This window comes from Lethenteron reissneri, chromosome 69, assembly GCF_015708825.2.
Source record: "Lethenteron reissneri isolate LAM-NWPU_2019-01 chromosome 69, ASM1570882v1, whole genome shotgun sequence".
NCBI classification, from domain to species: Eukaryota; Metazoa; Chordata; class Hyperoartia; order Petromyzontiformes; family Petromyzontidae; genus Lethenteron; species Lethenteron reissneri.
In genome coordinates this window covers 1660729-1673439 of record NC_083847.1, presented here as the reverse complement: position 1 = coordinate 1673439, position 12711 = coordinate 1660729, and the positions used below count along the sequence as shown (strand labels likewise).

The 12711-nt window shown below is 47.5% G+C and overlaps 1 protein-coding gene across 1 annotated transcript in view; it reads left to right on the top strand.

Annotated features, from left to right (window-relative positions):
* Positions 1-10004: 10004 nt before the first annotated feature.
* LOC133360627 (uncharacterized) overlaps positions 10005-12711 on the top strand; it is a 52064-nt gene continuing 49357 nt past the window's right edge. The window contains exons 1-2 of the mRNA XM_061579422.1: positions 10005-10413; positions 11598-11844. The gene's annotated coding sequence lies outside the window, so the exon portion shown is untranslated. The remainder of the gene's footprint in view (positions 10414-11597; positions 11845-12711) is intronic.

Below are 12711 nucleotides of genomic sequence, written 5' to 3'. Positions count from 1 at the left end.
CTGGTCACCCCGTGGTCCCCTTATAAAACTCAACGTTTAACATACTCACGCCAGCTTGTGCCCACCCTCACAGTCGGGCATATTTGCGGAATACACCACGCCGCCGTTGACCCTGGCCATTGACCGAGCAACCCAACGTTCCTACCAGCTCTTCCGCAGGAATCTGTTAATTGATTTTTTGGGGGGGGGGGAAATTGTTCAGTTTCCGACATGGAAAATTCGGGTTACAGATTGACCTCGGGAACCCCCCTCGCCCTTCCGTAACTCGGGGACTGTCTGCGCTGTATTTATTTTATTTTATAGGAAATATATTAGAGATGACGTGGTTTAATTTAAATTTTACGTGTATTGTATTGATATAGGTTAAAATAATATAGTCGATTGTGTCTGCAAGTGTGAGTGGAATCCCCCTAACCCTCTTCCTTGAATGTTATTTCTTACGGGAAAATTGCTTTTGACGTTGACAGTGATTTTGAGATGCGTGCGCTCTCCAGGAACTCGTCTATCATCGCATATGTCAAAGAGAGCCTGTACGATTTCGATTTAAAGCTTTCGTGACTGCAGGGATTCATCTTCTTGTTCTTTCGGTAAAGTCACGTAGAAGGGAAGTAATAAAATAATAAAAATAAAACATAATAAAACAATTCTCACGACGTTTCGGCCACAACGCAAGCAGCCGTCCTCAGGTGAAACCAGGTCCGTCGAGGCGACAGAGTCTGAATGAACAGCACACGAGCTTGGAGCATATATATAAGCTGGGCGCATTGACAAAGGAATTTTCATATCAAAAGGAATTTAGCATATTATGGGAAATGCAGGAATGTGATTAATCCTGCATAATGCACATGCATATGCAGTACTAATCACATTCCTGCATTTCCCATAAATATGCTAAATTCCTTTTGATATGCAAATTCCTTTGTCAATGCGCCCAGCTTATATATATGCTCCAAGCTCGTGTGCTGTTTCATTCAGACTCTGTCGCCTCGACGGACCTGGTTTTCACCTGAGGACGGCTGCTTGCGTTGTGGCCGAAACGTCGTGAGAATTGTTTTATTATGTTTTATTTTTATTATTTTATTACTTCCCTTCTACGTGACTTTACCGAAAGAACCAAGAAGATGAGCCTGTACGACTTTCCCACAACTCCACTTTTAACTTAAATAGCTACGGATGATGGGTGTTTCTTAACCCTGTAACTAGCATAAGTACCCGCGTTGCCCGGGTGAAAAAATATATTTCTTAATAACCTTACATATATACACAGATGGGCGGCTACCCCCCCCCCAGCCTACGATCTCCTCGGCCGCTGTGCAGTAATATGTATGGCCTATAGTGTGGTGGGTGTCGAGGCCTAGTACCGTGCAGAGCCTCCGGCCTCGCCTAAATTGCCCACCCGGCTGAGGCTGGGTACGGGTGCCGTTCCCCCCCCCCCCCCGCGCTACAATAATACTGTCTAATCGCTATAATTGTATTATCTACCGACCCTATAATAGTAATTGCACACATTGGGGTGGGGGGGGAGTGAAGAGGACATTAAACTTTGATGAATTTACCTCAGAGTCGCGTGTTAATGCGTGCGCATATTTTTAACGGGAGTTAAAAATGGCGTCCACCCCGCAGCGAATGCGTCGCTACCCGTTGCCAGGGGCAACCGCCTTCCAATGAAACTGCGTATGGTCCGGCGACATACAGACAGACAGATTTGCGATTTTATATATATAGATAGTCATACCGCGGTATATGACCGCTGTGGAATACAGTGGTACCTTGGTATACGTCGTTAATTCGTTCCAGAAGGGGTAGGACTTATACCGTGTACCAAACGATTTTTTTCCCATAAGAAATCAAGGGAAAGGAAATAATCCGTTCCAGAGTATAAGAAATGGTATTTTATGTGGCATATTATACATTAATGGGGTTGTATAAAATAATTTATACACTAATTACTAAGATGCCTACAGAAGCCACGTGACCAGCGCTGCGCTGGTCACGTGGCGTGCCTCAACCCGGGGCTCCACCATCCATGGGGGGCAGCCCCCCACGCCCCCCGCCCCTCTCCCCCCCCGCCCCCGCCCCTCTCCCCCCCGCCCCCCCCCCGCCCCTCTCCCCCCTCTCCCCCCCGCCCCCCCCCGCCCCTCTCCCCCCTCTCCCCCACGTCCCCCCCGCCCCTCTCGCTTTTGTTTCAGTCGTGAACGGGGGGGGGGGGGGGGGGTTACACGTGGCCTACTGTGCGCGGTGACTCATCCCGACCCATACAAGTCGTCCTAGCGAGCAAGACGTCGTATCCCAAGACATTTTTTGGAATGCGTCCAATTTGGTACACGTCGTGTTTTGACGAGAAAAAAACATGTCTTGGGATACGACGTCTAGCTTGCTTGAACTTGTATGGGTCGGGATGAGTCACCGCATACAGTACCCGCGTGTGCCCCCTTCACGACTGAAACAAAGCCTCGCCCCTCAGTCTGCCTGGAGAACTCGTTCAGTGCACAAGCCTCGCTATCACTCTCCGTGAATTTTCGCGTGTTTTTTGTGTCATTTTAACGTGAAATTTTTAGCAAATTCATTCAAGATGGCTCCCAAGAAGGTTGGTGAGAAAAGGCAAGCTACAAAGAAAATGGTTAGGATCACTGTTGACGTGAAAAAAGAGATCGTAGAAAGGTATGAAAGCGGCATGCGCGTCACGGAACTCGCGGTGGCATACCGCATGCCGAGAACGACAATTTCGACGATTGTGAAAAAAAAAGGAAGCCATCAAATCGGCTAACGTCGCAAAGGGGGTGAAATTCATATCAAAACAAAGATCACGGACATTAGAGCAAGTAGAACAATTGTTATTGATATGGATAAACGGAAGACAGTTAGCCGGCGATAATGTTTCAGAGGCTGTAATTTGCGAGAAGGCAAAAACGTTGCATGCTGATCTTTTACAAGACATGCCAGGAACGAGTGCAGATATTAGTGAAGTGTTTAAAGCCAGCCATGGCTGGTTTGATAATTTTAAGAAGAGGACTGGCATACATCGTGTTGTGAGGCGGCATGGTGAGCCGGCCAGTGCCAACAAAGACGCTCCTCCACCTCCCCTTCCTCACCACCATCCTCCTAGGCATCAACTCCTTTCAGCGAGGTAAAGTGACATTAAATGATATTTTTATTTCAATTTATTTTTATTTATTATGCATTTATTTTAATTTATGTTTGCATTTTAGTAATAAGTAGTTTTCTACATTATTTTATACAACCCCATTAATGTATAATATGCCACGTAAAATATAATTTTTTATACTCTGGAACGGATTACAGTCATACCTCGCTTTGGAATACGTCGAATTTGGTATGCGTCGCGTTTTGACGAGAAAAAAATGTCTTGGGATACGACGTCTTGCTTGGGATACGACGCGCTTGCTCGAACTTGTATGGGTCGGGATGAGTCACCGCGTACAGTACCCGCGTACACAAGACTGTTACGGCTCTAACAAGCCGCAACAGTCTAGATTTGAAGTTTTCCTGACTGCAGGGATCCATACTCTATGGTTCTTTCGGTAAAGTCACGTAGGTATAAAACAAAATAAATGAAATCACGACGTTTCGGGCGCAACAGAAGCGTCCGTCATCAGGTGGGACAACCACAGCACGAAACAACTGCTGAGGCGCCTGGCAACTACTGTACTGTAGAGGCGACCCGCGAGGATTTCGGATTAACCGGAGCGACGTGTATTTGTTCAGTATAAGCACCGCGTGTGTGACTTGTAACAGACATTTCCAAGAATCGCACAATGTGTAACTGTCATAAGAATATTAATTTGGGCTTGAGGGAAAATCCACGCGTTGTTAATTCATGTCAAAATCTCAGGTGCCGAGGCTAATCCGCAAATCGGATACACCCTTAAACTTGAATAATAGAGTCCTACTGTGTATGTAATTTATTTTTAATTAGCACCACGTATTGTTGGGTTTGGAGAAAGACGGTCTTACACGTGACAGTTATAATAAAAAAATTGAAGGTAACAATAACTCAACAACAACGATTAAGTTATCGTAAGTCTTGGCTTTTATGCCGGGTACCCCCCATTGGTCTGGGAATGGGATAGATGGCGCTAACTTTATGCTGCTTTGGTACGTGTAAAAATCACGAACTTACCCCCCTCATCCCATACTCATTGGCTGTATCCATTAGGGCCCAATCCAGAGGTCGCAAACGGGTTTTGATTCCTTACCTGTACCCGGCCGCACCAGGGTCGCAAATGGGTACCCGTACCCGTACCCTATCCGAATGAGTGACAAACGGTTACTCACCAGTGACTCACGGCCTACCCGTACCTGTACCCGGCCGCACCAGGGTCGCAAACGGCTAACCGTACCCGGCCGGGTACGAGTAGCCGGGTATCGGGTAGGGTAAGGGTATCGGGTACCCGGTTGCGACCTCTGGCCCAATCTCAGCACTGGAGCATCTGAGCTATCAACTCGGAGACGAGCAAGAGTAATACAGCACGTACATGGGGGTCCATTCCTAAACCTTGGAGAAGTCTTAAATACCTGAGCCCAAGTTGGCAATGACCTGGCCAATCTCCCTTCCTCCCCTGTCCCGCCTGCTCCGATGAATCTGGTAGTGCATTCCAGAACGTTAGGATGTTGCAATGTACGATGTGAGGGAGGATGTGGACTACAAATATTTATATATATAAATAAGTAATATTAAAAAAAAAATTTTAAAACACGCTTCAATGAAATGTACCGTACGAGTAATGGCAGAACTGCACGACTCCAGGAAGTGGCCCCAAGGCTTGTCACAACGTAAGGGGCCGTGGTGATTTACAGCCAACGTCAGTTGAGCGTGGAGAATTAGACCCAAGCCAAAACATAACATATAAAAATATTGTTAAAAATTTATTTTATTTTATTTCTAATGATAGAATATAGTATTGTCATCAGTATGACATAGGTATACGAAGTTTTCAGTCGATACCACATTGGGAAGTGGGTTAAAATTTAGTTACAAGATTTGAGGATACGACAACAGACAGAGTTGAGGATACAACAGACAGAGTGAGTTAAATAAAAGCGTGTAAAAAACTTTAAGCTGCTCTATTTAAATATTCTATTTTATTTTACTACGATGTAAGGCCCCCCCACGAAGCTCCTATGTATCTCTTTCTTCAGAAGCGACCCTGACCGTCACAAATTGATGGCTCAATTAAGTTGGTTTATCATGTAGAAATGTATAGCAGCAGCCAGATACTCTAAATGCAGAGACATACATGGAGACTCACAGACTAAACTATAAACTAAACAATTTTTACACACTTTTTATTAACTCTGTTGTCATATCCTCAAATCTTGTAACTCAAATTTAACCCACTTCCCAATGTCGTATCTACTGTAAACTTGGTATGCTTATGTCATACTGATGACAATACTATATTTTGTCGTAAGAAATATATATTGTTAAACAATCTTTTTATATGTTATGTTTCAGCTTGGGTCTAATTGTCCACGCTGAACTCACGTTGGCAGTAGTTGACCACGGTCCCTTACGTTATGGCAAGCTTCGGGGCCACTTCCTGGAGTCGTGGAGTTCTGCCATTACTAGTATGGTACATTTCATTAAAGCGTGTTTAAAAAAAAGTATTTTTACACATTACGTATTAGGAAGTGGAAGCTGACAGAACTCTACCATATCTGGATATTCTGCTCGGGCGCGGTCTAAATGGTAAAATAACACACCGAGTTTAACGAAAGAAAACTCTCTGACACCTATCTGAATGAGTCACACCATCACCCCGCACAGAAATCCTATTTCATCAAGATGCTCTTACATCGGGCTAAGAAAGTGTCAGATGAAGATAGTCTGAGAAGTGAAATTAAACATGTTAAAGAAGCGCTGCAATTGAATGGTTACAATTATGCACAAATCCTCAGGGAATTGAATGGCAAGGCCAAATCAAATAACATGACCGTTGAAACTGACCATGTAATTAAAGCTATTCAAATACCGTACATTGCAGGAGTAACTAATAAACTAGCCAGACGTTTGGAAAAAATAAAACATCCGAGTCAGATTTGGCACGGTACATAAAATACAGAAATTTATATCTGGTACAAAAGATGTATTACCGAAGCGATCAACAGAAGGTGTGTACCGGATTTATTTCACTTGTGGCAAATGCTGTGTTGGACAAACAGGACGAATGATCAGCACGAGACTAAAAGAACACCAAAGAAATATTAAGTTCTCCCAAATATAACTGTCGGCAGTGGCAGAAAACTCATGCCAACAAGGACACTCAATTGATTTTGATAATGTTGAAGTTCTGTGCAAAACTAGCTACTACTGGCCAAGGCTAATTAGATAATCTATTGCAATTGAGAGAAATAAAAAATAATAGCTACAGACTTAGTGCTGCTTGGAAGCGAATCATCCAATAATACATTGACTAAATGCATGCTTATACATGTCGCCATACTACAATAGAGATTACCTTTGGTATGGCAATTTTAGTACAGTAAAACCTTGGATTGCGAGTAACTTGGTGTGCGAGTGTTTTGCAAGACGAGCAAATTTTTTAAATAAATATTAATTTGATAAACGGAGCGAGGTCTTGCAATACGAGTTGTACGTATACGCTTTGTCTGCCGAGCGTCACGTGATCACAACTGATATACGAGTGCTTTGGATTACAAACACGTTTCCGGCAATGGATGCCCATTGTCATTTATGTGTATTCACTAGCTGTACTACCCGGCTTCGCCCCGGACTTGGATTCACCACACCCTGCCGCCTTTGTCTCCCCAGTGACGATGTTCACACACCACATCAGTTACTCGTTTGAGGCTGAGTCAACCTAGGGGATGCCCAGGACCGGTTCAAATAATCGTCACCGGTGGTGGCCGTAAGCGGGAATCGAACCCGGGTCGCCGGGTTCGTAGCGCGGCGCGCTAACCACCACACTACAATGCGTTATGCTTTCACATGCGCCGGTCACGTGACAGATTTTACGTCACAACTCACTTGCCGTGCAAAAAAAAAATGCATTATTGAGCTCCCCTCTCCCAAAAAACCCACAAAAGTGTATTTTTATAATGTTTGCATGGTGTATAGTCTGGAAAGTACCCACAGGGAATGGCTCAGACTCCCGGCCACGTAGTTTTACCCGGGCCCGCTCACCATCATGAAGGCCCTTAATGAGCGTGAGCAGAGGATCAGGGACTCTGAAAGCACGAATAACAACCCAGAGCCCAGGCCTACTGATGGTATTGTAATGGGTTCCATAACAACTTGTAGAGGTAACTTCTTTATTACAATCCAACACTCCAACAGTCCTGATACTCTGTTACAGCCTAGGTACACAGCCTAGATACACTACTCTGGCTACGCTCTGGAACTCGCCCTCACAAGGATGTAGAGCCGGGAGTTCCAGAGTCCCACCACTGGCCCTCACATCGTCCCAGGGTCCTGAGATGGCTGGTCTTGGGTCTTGAGCTACAACTGGCCCTGATCGGCCAGGGAGCTGCCCTTTTATGCCTCATCCCCAACGAGGGGTGGGGTTGTGTGCGCCCCCAGATATCCCACAGAGCACACACAGCCCCCCCCGTTGGTAGCGCCAAGGGGCTTAACTGGCTGAGTTGTCTGGGATCCCAGCGCCTGGCGCCAAGTGGCTTAAGCGTCTGGGTTGTCTGGGATCCTATCGCCCCCAGCAGCCCCTCCCCTCTTATGTCACTACAGTATCATAGGCCTTGACCAGGTCAATGAAGCAGAGATGCAGGTCTTGTTGGAATTCCCTACACCTCTGCTGTAGCAGACAGACAGAAAATATGGCATCTGTGCAAGGACCACCCTTTCCTGAAACCGCATTGGGGCTCTGCAAGCCTCTCCTCATCGTGCCTAGCAAGGCAATTTTGAATAATTCTTGCCAGGACCTTTCCCGGCAAACTGAGGAGTGAGATGCCCCTGTCAGCCAGGGTCTCTGGGGAGGTCTGGACCCCGTACCCAAAGCAGCCATTGCAGCTGCATGAGTCACAGTCCTAAACCTCACCCATTTCCCCTCGACATCAGGAGGAGTGGGGGATGATGCCAACCCCAGCCGCAAGCAATGATGAAATTCTCGCTTACAACTTTCATCAGCTAACTGAGACCAGGCCACCTTATGTTGGAATGGGGTCCTGGGTGTACACCCACTACCGGAGTGGAAGAATGGCAGGCGCATCTTACAGATGACTAGTCGATGGTCAGAGGGCAGATCAGCTCCACGGTAAGTCCTGGTGTCAAGGACATCGGCTTGCATCCGCTGGTCCGTCACTATGTAGTCCAGCAGATGTTCTTGCTTGGACCCGGCATGCATCCATGATGTGTGAATGCACCGATGCCGGAACAGTGTGTTGGTAATTACAAGCCCATGGGCTGCACAAAAATGTAGCAGCCCCCTACTGTTGTTATTGAGCTGATCTGGCCCATGCCTTCCAATCACTCCAGACCAGGTGCCAGCATCATGACCAACTCGGGCATTGAAGTCACCCAACAAGATGACTATCCCGAGGGGCCACTTTATCCAGCACCTGTGACAGGAGGTCATAGAAGGCATCTGACTCATCGGCCGTGCCTGCATCCCTCCACGGATGTTCGTCTTCGGTGGGGGCATAAGTAACCACGACCACCACTCCTCACCTCCGGTTGATGGGAAGGCGAGCCCAAAGGATCCTGGGGCTTACAGCTTCCCACACCTCACCGCCACACTCCCACGCCCCCTTCATTATTTTGTTCAGAAGAAGAGCCACACCCTGTTGTTTGGCAGTCTCCTGCCCCGAGTAGAGGACTGTCCACCCCTCATGGTGGCAGGAGCCAGAGCCGGTCCACCAGACCTCCTGAATGCCACAGAGATCCAGGCGGTACTAGTCCAGCTCCCGACAGAGGAGTGGCAGCCTCTCCTCCACGTGGCCATCTGTTGTCGCTTTTCGCTGTTTCTGGAGGAGCCCCGAGGGTAAAGATTGAATCTCCGGGCTCTGCCATTGGGGTTTGGCCAGGAGACGTCATAGACGCCTGTCCCCCCGGGGCCTCCGGCACAAGCTTATTAGTTAGATATTTCAGTTTTCGTGGTTTAGTGGTAATTTATTGAAGGTGGAGGGGTTACCAGCCCCTCGCACCCATCCAGAGCCCCCATTTAGCTGCTGTGGTGGTCACAGACGCCCCGAGGGGACAGGCCAATCGGAATTGCCCCCCCCCCCACAGCACTGTCCACGACAGCGTTGTCCGTCCGGCACCGCGAGGAGATCGGGGGTTAATTTGCCAGACACACACACAGACAAAGATCCCTCGTATAGCCTTCACAGACTGTAGGGGCAAATGCTGTTAGCGAGCACCTATGAAGGCTAGAACGGTACACGAGGGGATGGGTGGCCAGCAACACGCCCGACCGCCTTTGTCTCCCCAGTGGCGATGTTTATACAGTAAAGCTTGGATTGCGAGTAACTTGGTCTGCGAGTGTTTTGCAAGACGAGCAAAAAATTGTAAATAAATATTAATTTGATAAACGAGCGAGGTCTTGCAATACGAGTAGTACGTGTATACGCTTTGCCGAGCGTCACGTGATCACAACTGATATACGAGTGCTTTGGATTACAAACACGTATCCGGAACGAATTATGCTCGCAATCCAAGGTTTCACTGTACACCGCACCAGGTACTCATTTCAGGCTGAGTCGACCTAGGGGAGGCCCAGGACCGGTCCAAATAACCGTCACTGGTGTCGGCCGTGAGCGGGAATTGAACCCGTGTCGCCAGGTTCATAGCGCAGCGCGCTAACTGCTACACTACCGCACAGACACACACACACAGACACACACACAGACACACACACAGACAGACACACAGACAGACACAGACAGACACACAGACAGACAGACACACAGACAGACACACAGACAGACACACACATACAGACACACACACACAGACACAGAGACAGACAGACACAGACAGACACACACAGACACACACACAGGCACACACACAGACACACACACAGACAGACACATAGACAGACACACAGACAGACACACACAGACAGACACACAGACAGACACACACACAGACACAGACACACACACAGACACACACACAGATACACACAGACAGACACACACAGACACACACAGACAAGACACAGACAGACACACACAGACAGACACACACACAGACACACACACACACACACAGACAGACACACAGACAGACACACAGACAGACACACAGACAGACAGACACACACAGACAGACACACAGACAGGCGGGTGTGGGCTTTGTTGTGGCTGCTGCTGCTGAGTAGGAGGAGCGCCATTTTTTCACCGCTACCGCCGTTACGCGGATTGCCAACCTTGTCTCCCGCAGAGGCCGGCAGAGAGAGAGAGAACGAGAGAGAGGTAGGAGAGAGTGAGGTGGGTAGGGAGAGGTAGGAGAGAGAGAGAGTGGCGTGCCGCGATTTTTTGTGTTGGTGGCGGTATTGGGTTTGTGGCGAGCGAGGTGAAAGCTGCTGGTGATTGTTTTTTTGCGTTTTAAACTAAGGAATAAAAAGCGTCCACACGCATGGATGTACACACGCAGATTATATATGTAGCAGCAGCATCACCACCACTATGCAGCCTGTCCAACACGTGATGTGTGTGTGTGTGCCTGTGTATGTCTGTGTACGTGTGTGTCTGTTTGTGTCTGTGTGTATGTCTTTATGTATGTCTTTTGTGTGTCTTTGTGTATGTATGTGCCTTTGTGTATGTGTGTGTATGTCTTTGTGTGTGTATGTGTTTGTGTCTTTGTCTGTGTGTGTGTCTTTGTCTCTGTGTATATATGTATCTGTGTGTATATATGTGTTTGTGTGTGTGTCTTTGTCTCTCTGTGTGTGAGAGGCACGTTCAAGAGTTCCCTGTGACTTTATTATTAATTACTTTGGACGCCTTCAATAAAAAGTCCGAAAGTAAAAAAATCGAATCCAAACAAAGCCGCGCGCCCGTTCTCACGTGGCACGGGGGAGGGGTTCGGGTCGAGATACCGGCCTCGGATAGACGCCTCTGCCGGGTGAGGGCGCTCCTCGGCGGCAGGAGCGACAAGGCCCGAGGGGGTCGGGGGGGGGTCTCTTTGTTGTTGTAAACCGAGAATTGACATGTTTAGGAGCGTAAACCTTTTCGTCGATGTGTGCGTTGTGTTGTCGATTTGCCCTTAATAGCAACAGAGCAAACAAAAATAATTGATTTTGGTTTAAAAGTAAACGATACGCTATGAGATGTTAACTACCTCGCCTGGTGTACGGGAGGTCGTGATTCCCACACCGACGCTGACTATTTAGTGCCTGCTGCTGGAAATTTGGAGTTTGCGTCTCTCTCGTTGTTTTTATGATCAGAGGAAACAAGAAGATGCTCGGTGTAGTCGGCACTTTGCTTCGTTCATCATTTAGTTTTTTATTTTAATCTTTGCTTTATGTAACTCCCCTCTCTCTCTGCCCCCTCTCTCTCTACCCCCCCCTCTCTCTACCCCCCTCTCTCTTTGCCCCCTCTCTCTTTTGCTCTCTCGTTCTCTCTTTTTTTCATGTATATATATTTTTTACTACGACAAGTGCTGCATCTGCACGCAGCCCTTCTCGCAGTCCAACGTCCTCCCACGGGTAGCTTATATCTGCATGCAGAGCTCCCCGTCATCTGCCACCGAGCACACGGCCTCCTGCAGCTCCCACTACGGTCTCCCTCTCTCCGTGGTGGTCGCGTGGATTTATCTCCGGCTCACGCGTTTGGAGTTACAGATAGTCCCCGAGTTACGATATTTCGATCTTACGACAGTGATACGACACGACGGACAGCATCTTGGTGAGTACAGTACAATGTGATACGTTACGATACGTTCAATGCATGTGTGATGCGTAGCTTTAGCGATTTCATTTGAGGGTTACCACGATACGTTCAATGCATGTTCAAAGTTTTTACAGCAGACTAGCATAACTACCCGGCGTTGCCCGGGTGAAAAATATATTTCTTAATAACCTTACATATATACACAGATGGGCTGCTACCCCTGCCCCCCCCCCCCCAGCCACGATCTCCTCGGCCGCTGTGCAGTAGTATGTACGGCCTATAGTGTGGTGGGGTGTCGAGGCCTAGTACCGTGCAGAGCCTCTGGCCTCGCCTAAATTGCCCACCCGGCTGAGGCTGGGTACCGGGGCCGTTACTCCCCCCCCCCCCCCCCCCGTGCTACAATAATACAGTGTAATCGCTATAATTTTATTATCTACCGACCCTATAATAGTAATTGCACACATTGGGGTGGCGGGGGAGTGAAGAGGATGTGAAACTTTGATGAATTTACCTCAGAGTCGCGTGTTAATGCGTGCGCCTATTTTTAACGGGAATTAAAAATGGCGTCCACCCCGCGGCGAATGCGTCGCTACCCGTTGCCAGGGGCAACCGCCGGACCAATCATGTCTCGCAAATCCCTGACATTTCGTCCAATGAAACTGCGTATGGTCCAATACACAGACACACACACAGACAGACGGACAGACAGACAGATTTGCGATTTTATATATATAGATAGGATTGTTTCCTGAAACAAGCTTTCTATGAAATTGCAGTTCATATAGGTAGGCTAAGAATTTACCTTGTTTTTTTACTTTATATTTTACTGTGCCATACAGTATTGTAGTTAATAAATACATACAGTATATAGTTTATACAGTA